This window comes from Syngnathus scovelli, chromosome 1 (genome assembly GCF_024217435.2).
Source record: "Syngnathus scovelli strain Florida chromosome 1, RoL_Ssco_1.2, whole genome shotgun sequence".
In the NCBI taxonomy this organism is placed as follows: Eukaryota; Metazoa; Chordata; class Actinopteri; order Syngnathiformes; family Syngnathidae; genus Syngnathus; species Syngnathus scovelli.
Genome location: NC_090847.1, coordinates 2,690,154 through 2,702,598, shown reverse-complemented (window position 1 = coordinate 2,702,598; position 12,445 = coordinate 2,690,154). Strand labels below are relative to the sequence as shown.

The 12,445-nt window shown below is 45.3% G+C and overlaps 1 protein-coding gene across 2 annotated transcripts in view; it reads left to right on the top strand.

The window, feature by feature from the left end:
- The window catches only part of tctn1 (tectonic family member 1), a 253,262-nt gene that overhangs the window by 180,179 nt on the left and 60,638 nt on the right, over positions 1–12,445 (top strand). The window lies entirely within an intron of this gene.

Here is a 12,445-nt window from a genome sequence, read left to right as displayed (position 1 = left end):
AAGGTAACTAATAGGTAACTAATAACTCATCTCCCCCCCCCCCCCCTGTTGTCACATAAGTGACACAACAGGCGTTGCCTTAAAAGTCATTTTGGCAAAACAGTTTTGTTATTGACATCGTCAATAGCACCTTATCCATTATCACACCCTTTGTTGTTTGAACTAATATCATTTTCAATCTTGTCAATCCTTCTTCTACTTTTTGGTGTCCACCCGAATGTATATTTGACTGCTAACGGCTGTCCATGAGCCACTCCTGTTAGTGGCTTAGCAATTTCAGCATAGCATGGAGCCCAAGCTCTGCAGTAATGACAAAAAAAAACATCAGTTGTTCTTCGTGACAGGTCGTGGTGTGTCTAATATAACCTGTTCCCTACTCTCCCTTTCGCTGAGAGTAAACCAAGATAGTTTATTTCTGGTTTTTACCCATCCTAACTTCTGTTACTTGACTTCACTTCCTCTCTGGCCTAAATGTTGCATGAGGAGAAAGGAATCTCATCCTTACACTTCCTTTGTTTCAAAAGCAATTATCATCATTGTAGACGAAAACTTGAATTTTTCTCTATATGGAGCCCTTTGAGACTGTTTGTGATTTAGGGCTATACAAAAAAACTTGAGTTGACTTTTAGATGAAAGCCTAAAACGAGCCATTCAATTCATGATAATCAGTCAACCACTGTGAAATAAGCCCTATTTTCTTTTCTTAGCATTAAATATGCTCAAAATCATTCTTTCTTCAAAGTTGTTCTACTACTTTTCACATAGTAGTCTCCAACAACGTCAACCAGTCAAGCTGTATCTTGTCATTCATTCCTGCTCATTTGCATCTCACACACGCGCACACACACACAGGCACGCACGCATGCACTGTTCTCACTCTCCTCAACCTCTCTTCAAGCTGTCCACACAGTCATACTACATCATTTTTAATTCACAGTCCTCATTTGAAACTGTCCTATCTCAAGGTTCTTGGTAAAACAACCCACTCATTCCGATTTTGACATATTCCAAAAATTCACTCAAAAGATGTTTGCATTCAATTAATTCCATAAGCTATTCATTTCCACAAAATTTGCAAATTTAGGGCAATTTTCCTTCCACTCATTCTTAAAGGCAAATTCTACATTTCACCTTTACATTGTCCCAGTTTGAAATTCACATCATTCAGCCCATTTAAATCACACTGGGAACGTTTTTAAACATTCCCGAAATTGCAAAATTAAAAAATTCATATTTTCACGTTAAATTATTACTTCTTTGTAATGCTATGGCATGCTCAAACTTGGCGAATAAAAGATTGATTAAAATTTCTGCAAAATTTTACAAAATTCATATTTCACCTCTAAGTTCTAGATGTTTCAACTGATTCAATTCTGCTCGAACATCATTCTGTTGCATCTCCTAAGTATTTATTCATTTTTTATTATGAATATTCATATTTATTTAGTATTTACCCCAGTTTCTCCAAAAATTGCATTTTCCAGTTTTAATGTCTCCTTTTTTATTTTATTTTTTCTTGCAGTGCAAATCGAATAGACCCCAGTCTAGTAACTTTCCTTGCACACTATTTTAGCCAATTTCAAAATTTTAACACATAGTCTAAGTCTAAGTCTAAGTCTCCTTTACTGTCAATTCCTCCGCATGTCAAGACACACAAAGAGATCGAAATTACGTTTCTCACTATCCCAGGGTGACAAGACAGAGTTCACAACGCACATACAAGTAAACAACACAGGAAAAATAACACAAGAAGTCAAAATCAATGAACAATAAGCGTGATAGCACGCTAGCCGCTCCCGATGCACGGCAGACTCCGGTAAGATGACAGTCAACCAGGCCACTGTGAACACGAGCACACAGCAGGCACGCACTGTCCGGTTCGTGGATCCTATCAGGCGAACGCAACCCATCTTGTCCCGCGAACGAACGTACGCCAGGAGAATGGAAGGCACGGCTGAGCGAGCTGGGTTGGCCGCAAGCCTGGCCAGACGTCTCCGCGCTGGCTCCTCTCCCGCTGCCTCGCAGACCCGCTGCCGACGCATCCCAACAATGCTCCAGGACGGAGCAGTCCGAGCTCAGGACGCAGTCCAACCGGTGGAGGAAGAGCAGGCCAGTCCGGCGTCGCTCCATGACGAAGCAGTCCGAGCGCCCTTAATCTCTCTGCACCAAAGTCCAGAACGCCATAAAACCCACTTCCGCCGATGTTGAGCAGAACATGCCCGCCGCACTAGTAGCACGACGTATCACACGAGACGAATACACACAAAACTGCCGGACAAACACTCAGTAAACACTCACAAAACACCGAACGGGACAGAGAGTGGCCGCTGCGTGTGCACGCGCCGCCATCTTGAACCATTGAACCATAGACACACATAAACACACAGAGAACACAAGGACAACACAAAGGCCCACAACAAAACACAGTGCACAAACAACATCAACAAACAATGCTGCGCAAACGTCTTCCTCTATTTGATGTTTTGGTTTTACTATTTTTATTTATTTTTTCTCACATTACTGGCCTTTCAATAAGGTTTGACAACTGTATCATTCGCATACATCAGCGTCATTTATACTTTGGGGAAATTTAACAGCCTTGGTCATGCTTCTTGTTTGGTAGGAGTTCTTATTGACTGACCATGATATATTTTGCTATTATATGGGGGGGGTTCAGGTCTTTTAAATTAGATGCATGTTTTGCATAGGAGCAGAAGCAGCTTCTGCCTCAGGCTCCTCCTCTTGAGCCACGCCTAACAGTGCGCCTACGCACTATAGCTTCATTGTCTGACAATCATACTTGCGGCCTCAAGTTTGGTAACTTATTTAACGTATACTTCTCATCCCCTAATACATTGTCAGTAACACTTAAACGGCCCCCCATTGTAATCAATTTAGTTCAACATTTAAATCATAGGGATTTCTAAAGATGGAATGTTTCTTTAGTGCAATAACAACTTTCTGTGGTAATTCCTGCTTTGACCAGTTTTCTGGTGAGGAATTCCACAGAAATTTGCCATTTCTTCCCACCATGTTACATGCAGCACAATAGCGAGTGATACGTGCTACCATTCGTACACATTCACACCGCGGAATTTTCTTAACACAACGAGGTGTACTTCCGTCCACAAGTTCCATCTGTAGACCGAATTCCTATCACTTGGAATTCACAACAAGGACTCCGCCGTCCTTACCCAGGTACCCTTTTTCTGGGGACTAAAATACCCCAACCACGCAGCCAACAAAGAGGTCTCACCGAGTCTCTGAGAGATTTCTTTTGAAGTTTCCGTCAATCATCGCTGCCGAGAGGTGCTGAACCGGACGCCGGCCTGGTGGATGAACATTGTTCCCCAGGGCTTTCCTTCAGGCGTCCTGTGACCTCTGGCGTGCACGGATTCGGCGTCTTCAACACTCTTCGGATCAGCGAGCAGCTTTTCAGGAAATCCCAGACGAGCCCCCAAAAATGTTGGGTTTACAACATTTATCTGAAATCAATCTCAGAGGCGGTAGGTCTTTTTGGCTTAGCGTTTTCTTCTGCGCAGAAGGGCGCACCCCAAACACACGCAGCAAGTGTGGCTGAGAATACGCGCTCTGCTCGAATTTAGCCGTGCCTTTTATTGAGAGAGAAACAAAGGGGCAAGTGTACATGGTCGAATAGGTTTCCAGACAGGAAGAACATTCCATAGTTATATCCCATTACCACAGAACACAGGGGGTACTCTTATGGAGTGGGCAGTATGGACGTCTCATGACCATTAGCTCAACAAAGACGTAGTCTTTAGTACCTCTGGGAATACATTGCTGTGCCGTACTCATGACCTTTGTCCGCTTCATCCGTCCCATGACAATCTCATGATCTGCACATGTCTAGCTAACTGTGGGGCTTATTGTATAGCGCGGCTAATGACTGCCATATGCCCCCAAGTCATTTTCACGAGGCCAGATTGGTCACATACTGCGGAGAATCTTGCACACAAAAGTAGTTACATAGAATCCAATGATAAAAAGTATATTATTTCCAACACTCTTAAAGGAAGTGATGTTGCGAGAGGGGCGACTGTGCTTGCCTTTTTGAAATTAAGAAAATGTTTTTGCTGTTTTCTTTCACATGATATTTGTCTTTCATTGGTAAAAATAAAAAAAAAATGTTTTGATGTGCTTTTTTTCCCTCAATTTAAAAAGATATATTTTAAAAGTTAAAGTCCCAATGATCATTGTCACACACACATCTGGGTGTGGTGAAATTTGTCCTCTGCATTTAACCCATCCCCATGTGATTTTAATCCATCCCCTGGGGGAGAGGGGAGGAGTGAGCAGCAGCGGTGCCGCGCTCGGGAATCATTTGGTGATCTAACCCCCCAATTCCAACCCTTAATGCTGAGTGCCAAGCAGGGAGGCAATGGGTCCCATTTTTATAGTCTTTGGTATGACCCGGCCGGGGTTTGAACCCACAACCTTCCAGTCTCAGGGCGGACACTCTACTACTAGGCCACTGAGCTGGTATTTTATTATTAGAATGAAACACACAAGCAAGTTGCTACAGATACGGCAATACATTCCCCAGCCTAGCCTACTATTAATTCAATTTATTATTTATATTATTTATTTATACCTTACCTACTCACTTATTTATGCAGTTTATGGTATAAAATAAAAAAATGCTTTAAAAAAACGTTTTTTTTGGCTTGGAACGGATTAAATTTGTTACCATTATTTGTAATGGGAAAACATGATTAGGAATTCGAACGATTCACTTCCTAAACAGCCTTCTGGAACAGATTGTGGTCGAAAACCGAGGCTCCACTGTATTTGCATGAAATTTTTGTAGTTAAAAAAGTCAGAAAAAAACTATTGGCCCCTTCACGTTATTAAATCTGGCCCTCCTTGCAAAAAGTTTGGACACCCCTGGTATAGATAATGCTGGGGCCAAATGTGGATTATTCTAGCTGGTGTCATGCAGACTGGGAATTCAAGATACCGTATTTATTCTAATTATCGCCCAGGGCGATAATTAGAGAAGGTTTATCTCCAACCCCCGATTAATAGAGAACACTTTTTGTCCGATCGCCAAGGGGCACTAAAATGTATATTTTCCTTATGTAGTATGCAATACCTGCATCTCACTGGTGTTCGTAACACTAGAACAGCGGCTGTTTTGATCTACCTCTAACAGCGGGGTGCATCAATTGACGCTCCATCGATGCGACACGTTACCGTCGTACATCACATGTTGCGCACGTCATGTTATCGCAATCGTCTTGTTCGAGCGCACGCCCCAATAACGTAATTGTGTGAGGATATTGTAGTGGAGTGACGAGTGTAATTGTATCATAGTTTATGGAGAAAAACAATTTAAAAGGGACATTCGAGTGCTGTCAAATCAGTCATATTTAAACTTGCGCAATGACACATTATTTATGTCATCGCTAACACACACTAGGCTATTATTAGAATATGGGCAATAATTAGAATAAATACGGTAATCAATCCTCCATTTCAGTGATTAAACTCAAAACATTTTGGTGAACATCAGAATCAGCTTTATTGGCCAAGTTTGTGGATTCCAAACAAGGAATTTGGATCCGGTTGATCTCAGCCCCTGTACAACATTTACGTGACTAACAACATTCAGGTGACTAACAACATTTAAGTGGCAAGAGCAGGATGTTATTGCCCTGTGATGTCTCTGAGACTCTGAGTGGTGTGAGTTCATCAGAGTGACAGCCTGGGGGAAGAAGCTGTGTCTTTGTCTGCTGGTTTTCATGTACAGCGCTCTGTAACGCCGTCTGGAGGGGAGTAGTTCAAACAGACTGTGACCTGGGTGAGAAGGGTCTATAGAGATGTTACTTGCACGTTTCCTGGTCCTGGTACAAGTCTTGGATAGATGGGAGGTTGGTCCACAAACAGGATCCTGGCGTACGTTCCTGGGATGTCTCGGTGGAGCAGAATGTAGTGTAGCCCCATGTTGACCACATCGTCCATCGACCTGTTTGCCCGGTAGACAAACTGCTGGGGGTCGAGCAGGGGACCCGTGATGTCCTTCAGGTGGCTCAACACTAGCCTCTTAAAGGATTTCCTGACCACAGATGTCAGGGTGACAGGTCTGTAATCATTCAATCCTGTGATGGCAAGCTTTTTGGCCACCGGTACGAGGGTGGAGCTTTTGATGCACAGCTCCAGGGAACGGTTGAATATCCGTGCGAAGGAGCTGTTCAGCACTGACTTTCAGGCAGGAGGGGGACACGCTGTCTGGGCCTGGTGCCTTCCTGACCTTCTGTCTCCGGAACATTTGACATGCTTCCTCGCGTATCTGAAGTGCGCGCGTGGGGCTTCTGAACGAGAGAGAGTAGTTGATAACGGCGATGGAGGTGTGATCAGGGGGGTTGTGGGGGGAGGTGTGGTAGTTGATTGTGATGCAGGAGGTCTCGTTATGTGGCTGGACCGTTCAAACCTGCAGTCAAACCTGTTTAGCTAGTTTGCAAACCTTGGGTTCTCCACAGATCAGTGGGGATAGGGGGGTTTGGTCTTGAAGCCCGTGATCCTCTGCAGGCCTTTCCACACTGATGAGAGATCAGGATTGGCAGAGAGATGTCTCTCCAAACTCTGTCCATAGCTCCTTTTGGCTTTCCTTATCTCTTGGGTCAGTGTGTTCCTGGCCTGTCTGAACAGGTCACGGGCCCACTCCTGTAGGCCTCCTCCTTGCCTTTGCACAGCATCCTGAGGTTTGGTGTAAACCACGATTTGTTGCTGTACGTGCAGAAGGTCTTTGTCTGCACACACAAGTCCTCACAAAAGTTGATGTATTATGTCACAGTATCGGTGAGTTCATGCAGGTCTGAAGTTGCAGCTTCAAAAACACCCTAATCAGTGCAGTCAAAGCAGGCTTGGAGGTCTTGCTTTGACTCCACTGTCCATTTCCCCACAGTCCTCACCACAGGCTTAGAAGTTTTTAATTTCTGCCTGTAGGTTGGGATCAGATGAACTAGACAATGGTCCGAGAGTCCTAAAGCTGCACGGGGCACAGAGCGGTATGCGTCCTTTATTACGGAGTAGCAGTGGTCCAGTGTCTGTGTCCCTCTGGTGGGACATGCTATGTGCTGTCTGTATTTGGGGAGTTTCTGTGTGAGGTTCGCTCTGTTAAAATCACCCAAAACAATGATCAGTGAATTTTTAGTTTTTCTCCATGTTTGTTACCTAGTCAGCCAGCAGCTGCGTGGCTTCGATCGCACATGCATGTGGTGGAATGTAAACAGCCGCCATTACAATCAAGGAGAACTCATGTGGTGAATAAAACGGCCGGCAGTTTATAAAGTGTCTCTAGGAGAGGGCTGCAAGACTCTTTCATCACTGTGACCTCAGTACACCAAACTTTATTAATGTAGAAACATAGACCACCTCCCTTTGTTTTTCCTGTGAGCTCCGTGCTGTGATCTGCGCGTGTAGCCGAAACCCAGTTAGCTCTACGTCGAGGTGGGGGATGTGTTCGGTGAGCCACATTTCGGTGAAGCACAGGGCGGCGGATCTGCTAAGGTCCGGGTTCCTTGGAATGAGAAGCAGCAGTTCGTCCATCTTGATGGCCAGGGAGCAGACATTCGCCAGAAGAACTGATGGCTGGGAAGCAAGGAACCCTCTCTGCCTCAACTTCACGAGGGCTCACTTGCCACGCCGCCGTATTCGGCATAGCTTGTAGAGCGCCGCAGCTTCGGCTAAAACCCCCGTCAAACAGCCTGCGTCAGTGAAAACCGGAGAGAAAGTACCAGGAGAAGACTGTCCGATGTTTAACAGTTCTTCTCTGCCAAAAGTGATCCGGGATGGGCAGCAGAAGACGCAAAACACACACAAAATAACACAAAGTAGCAGAGAGCGAGTTACCGAGGCGGCCATCCGTGGCGCCATCTTATGACGTCAAACTTGTTACATATTCTGGGTGTGCTTCCATTCAACAACACCCAGTAAAATACGCTTGTAGGATAATGCTTCTCAGGATGGAAGTTAATGCAACTGACGTGCTGACTTATAGCCAAAAAACAAACGAAAAAAAGGAAGCGTGTGGTCACTTGGTCCTGAGTATGTGCCTAGCCCCGCCCATGTGCTAGCAGTGCGACAAAAAAAGCAGGCCCCACCCAGGCCCTCTGGAATTCCAGCAGTCATAAAACGCCAGAGACCAAAGCAGGTGAGCCAATAGACAAGGGAGAAAAGCCAATAGCGAAAACAAACAAGAGCTGGGGAAAAAATCCAACATGGTGAGGCAGGAAGAGGCATCGAGTGTGGCAGATGCCAGACACGCCTCAGGTCTCACGTGGAAGCTAAGGGAGGTTTTATGACCCGATCCCCGCCCCTCAGTTCAAATAATGACATTTTTAATTGAAAAAAGTTAAGTCAAAGTCAAAGTCTGCTTTATTGTCAATTTCTTCACATGCCAGACATACAAAGAGATCGAAATTACGTTTCCCACTATCCCACGGTGACAAGACATAGTACACAATATACATAGAAGTAAACAAAACAAAAAGTAAAAACAAGAAGGCACAAACAAGACAGACAGATGAATAAATAATAAATAATAAATAAACAAATAACATAATAAATAAGAGAAGCAAAAATGGAGCAAGTGTGCATACAGCAGACAGTCAGAATATAGCGCAAAAGTACAGGACGCTATATTCTGACTGTCTGCTGTATGCACACTTGCTCCATTTTTGCTCCTCTTATTTATTATGTTATAAACACAGTAATATATATTGGTACTAATTTATCGTGGGAGTTGCATTCCAGAACTACCCGCTAAAAACAAAACGGTATATAAATGTATGTTATTTAGAAACATTAACACTGTGTTGAAATATCCAACACATAGTCAAAGTCAAAGTCAAAGTCAAAGTCAGCTTTATTGTCAATTTCTCCACATGCCAAAGACACACAAAGAAACCGAAATTTTGTTCCCCCCTATCCCACGGTGACAAGACATGGCTCACAACAGACAAACAAGTAAACAAGTATAACAAAAGTGTGCTGAATAAATAATGAATAAATAACACAACAATAAATAAATAAATAAGAGGAGCAGAAAAAAAAGGAGCAAGTGCGCGTACAGCAGACATTCCCGAAAATAACGCAACAGTGCCGCACGCTACGCAGAAGGGGGTAGCGAGTTCAGGGCCCTAACAGCCTGGAGAAAGAAGCTGTTGGCGAGTCTGGTGGTGCGGGAGCGCAGGCTCCTGTACCTCTTCCCAGAGGGCAGAAGGTCAAACAAAGAGTGAGCCGGGTGACTCACATCTCTGGCAATCGAGGTTGCCTTGCGGGCGAGATGGGAGGTGTAAATGTCTTTCAGGGAGGGGAGCGAAGCACCAATAATCTTACCAGCCGTATGCACTATGCGCTGCAGGGCCTTCAAGTTCTGTTCAGTGCAGTTACCACCCCAGACAGCGATGCAACTGGTGAGGACGCTCTCAATGGTGCCACAGTAGAATGTAGACAGGACTGCCTGAGGAGCACATGCACGCCTGAGCTTCCGCAGGAAGTACAGGCGGCGCTGATCTTTCTTTGCCAGTGACGAGGTGTTTGCGGACCAGGAGAGGTCCTCACTGATGTGCACCCCCAGGAACTTGGTGCAGCTCACCCTCTCCACCACAGCACCGTCAATGATCAGCGGCAGGTGTGTTGTGTGACCCTTCCGGAAGTCAACAATGATTTCCTTGGTCTTATTGACGTTCAGCAGGAGGTTGTTGTCCCTGCACCACGTGGTCAGAAGGTCAACTTCCGACCTGTACCGAGTCTCGTCGCCATTCGTGATGAGACCCACCAGAGTCGTGTCGTCAGCAAACTTCACTATGCGGTTGTCGCTGTAGGTCGCAGTGCAGTCATGCGTCAGCAGGGTGAAGAGCAATGGACTGAGCACGCAGCCCTAGGTGGCTAGATGGCCGCTAGGGGTATGGGTTTAATGGAAGTCCTTTTGAAGAGTGGGTTTCCCTTGCCAAACAATGCAATCATGCATAGCAAAACCAAAGTGAGTCATGGTTGCGTATGAATCTCCTGTTGCATTGTGATCCAGTACACAATAATAAAGCAACACTGTTCTGTGCATGTATTGTAGCTTTACAGTAAATAAAAGAACAGACCGGTTGGTGCTTCTTCCCTCACGTGTGGCCGGCTGCCGCACTTGAACTCAGTCACGTCCACAGTGACGCACATTGCTCAGTGGCACGCCTCGCGCGATCAGGCCTCATTGCTGCTGTCCTGACTCCTGGACGGCAGTGCTTTAGCTGCGCACCCCACACTTGTCCTCAGTGAAGCACATTGCTCAAAGGCACGCCCCGAGCTGTGAACGCTTATTGCCGCTGTCCCGACTCTTTCTGCACGAGGGTGCATTTTTCCTTCATGCGTGGCTGTGTCACGCCTCCGTTCTCACCCTGGCGCACGTCGCCAACACAGAACTGTGCATGCTAAACGGCATTGATTGCCACCATCTGTCCCATACTGATTAAGGAATGTATATAGACGGCGTTCACTGGTCAGTCCTCGCCGTTGTGTCTGCTTTGACACACGCACCTGATCCCCGTTTGCCTGATCCGCTATGTAGCGGTACACCTGGCTGGTTGTCTGCCTTGACACACACACACACACATCTACCTCCCGTTTGCCTGATCACGATGTGAGCACCCTGCTTGTCAGTCACCTCTGTTACATTATGTTCTGTTCCCGACTGTACATAATGGAAGGTTAAAGCAGTTGTTCTTGCTTACTTGAACGTCTATATTTATTCCTCTCTGAACATGTTACAGGTTACAGCCTTTTTCTAACGGACTGTGTCACACTCAAAAGTGGTCCCCATGGAACACAACACTCACTAATAAACAATCCTATTGTTAAATTGTTCTTTTTCTTTTTTCAAGTTAAGGCCTTTCCTTTTAACGTAGGGCATTAAGTGCAGCAACAAGTATAAAAGAATACATCTATAGAAACACAAGCAATTCTAGGCTCAAAGTTCAAAACACATTACATTTCAGGAGTGTCAACACAACGTTTCCAACATATAAAACACATTAATTTGTCTTTTTTTTCCATACTGTATAGTCTTTCAGGTAGTGGGGTCTGATAACTTGCCGACCCGATCTGGTGTGTGTCCTTGTTCCCCTGCTGGGGTATCCGATGATGAGGCATCCTCCGTAGGTGTTTGTGTGGGTGCCTCTTGTGTTGGAGAACATTCTGTGAGACCTCGTCTGAGGTGGCGACGATTCTTTCTCAGGACCCCTCCTGAGTCGAACTCCACCTCATATGATCTGTGGCTCACTTGCTGAACCACCTTCCCTGGTCTCCAGTTCTTGTGTGTGTCACAGGGCTGTACTCTTACACTGTCGCCATTTGTAAGAATGTCCATGTCTTTTGCTGTGCAGTTGTAGTACTTTTCTTGTCTCCCTGTTGTTTTTCAGTCCCTGGTCGTTATGTGTTACCTCAGGTTCCAGCAGTGTGTTCTTTGTGGCAAGCAGAGTCCTGGTCCTCCTGCTCAGTAGTCTCTGTGCTGGGCTTGTGTTGAGACCCTGGCTTGGTGTGTTTCGATGATCCAGCATGGCTAAGTAGGGATCCTGTCTCACTGCTGCAGCCTTCAGCATCAGTCGCTTGGCGGTCTTTACTGCTGGTTCTGCCTTCCCATTGCTCTGTGGGTAACCTGGCGACGATGTCCTATGTTCAAAGCCACACTTCTGGCTGAAGCGCTAGAACTCTAAGGATGCAAATTGGGGTCCATTATCTGAGATAACAGTGTCAGGTATCCCCTGTCGGGCAAAGTGAGCCTTTAGTTTTCTGATAACGGTATCGCTCTTAGTGTCAGATAATCTACCTCCCAGAAATTTGAATAATAATCCACTGTTATTAGATTGTCTTTGTTGTAGAAGGAGAAAAGATCTGCTCCTACCTTGGCCCAGAGTCTTTGTGGTAGAAGGAGAAAAGATCTGCTCCTACCTTGGCCCAGGGTCTGCTGGCCATGTCATGTAGATGTAGTGTCTCTTTCTGTTGTTTTGGGTCCACCGACCTGCAGATGTCGCATCTGGAGATGAAGGTCTTGATCTCCTCGCTCATCGTCGGGAGGTGGAGACCACTGCCCTAAATAAACAGTCCGTGTTGCACGTGGTTGTCCTGCCTCATTTGTGACAGGCTGGCTGCCGCGCTTCCCGCGCTTCTCCGCAGTGATGCACATCGCTCAGAACCATGTAACAAAAAATGATTTGAATCTGAATATTTGTTTTGACTTAAAAGATGTGTCCCTGTCCATTTTTAAAACTCATTTGATAACCCATTCTTATTCTTTGGCTTTCGACTGACTGTTATTGTTCCGCTACTGTATATTGATTTGTGCTTCAATTTACTGTTTTCACTACCTTTGTGGTTGTCCCATTACTATATGAGAAGTGCTTTGTAAAATGTGCTATAAAAATATATTTGTATTGCA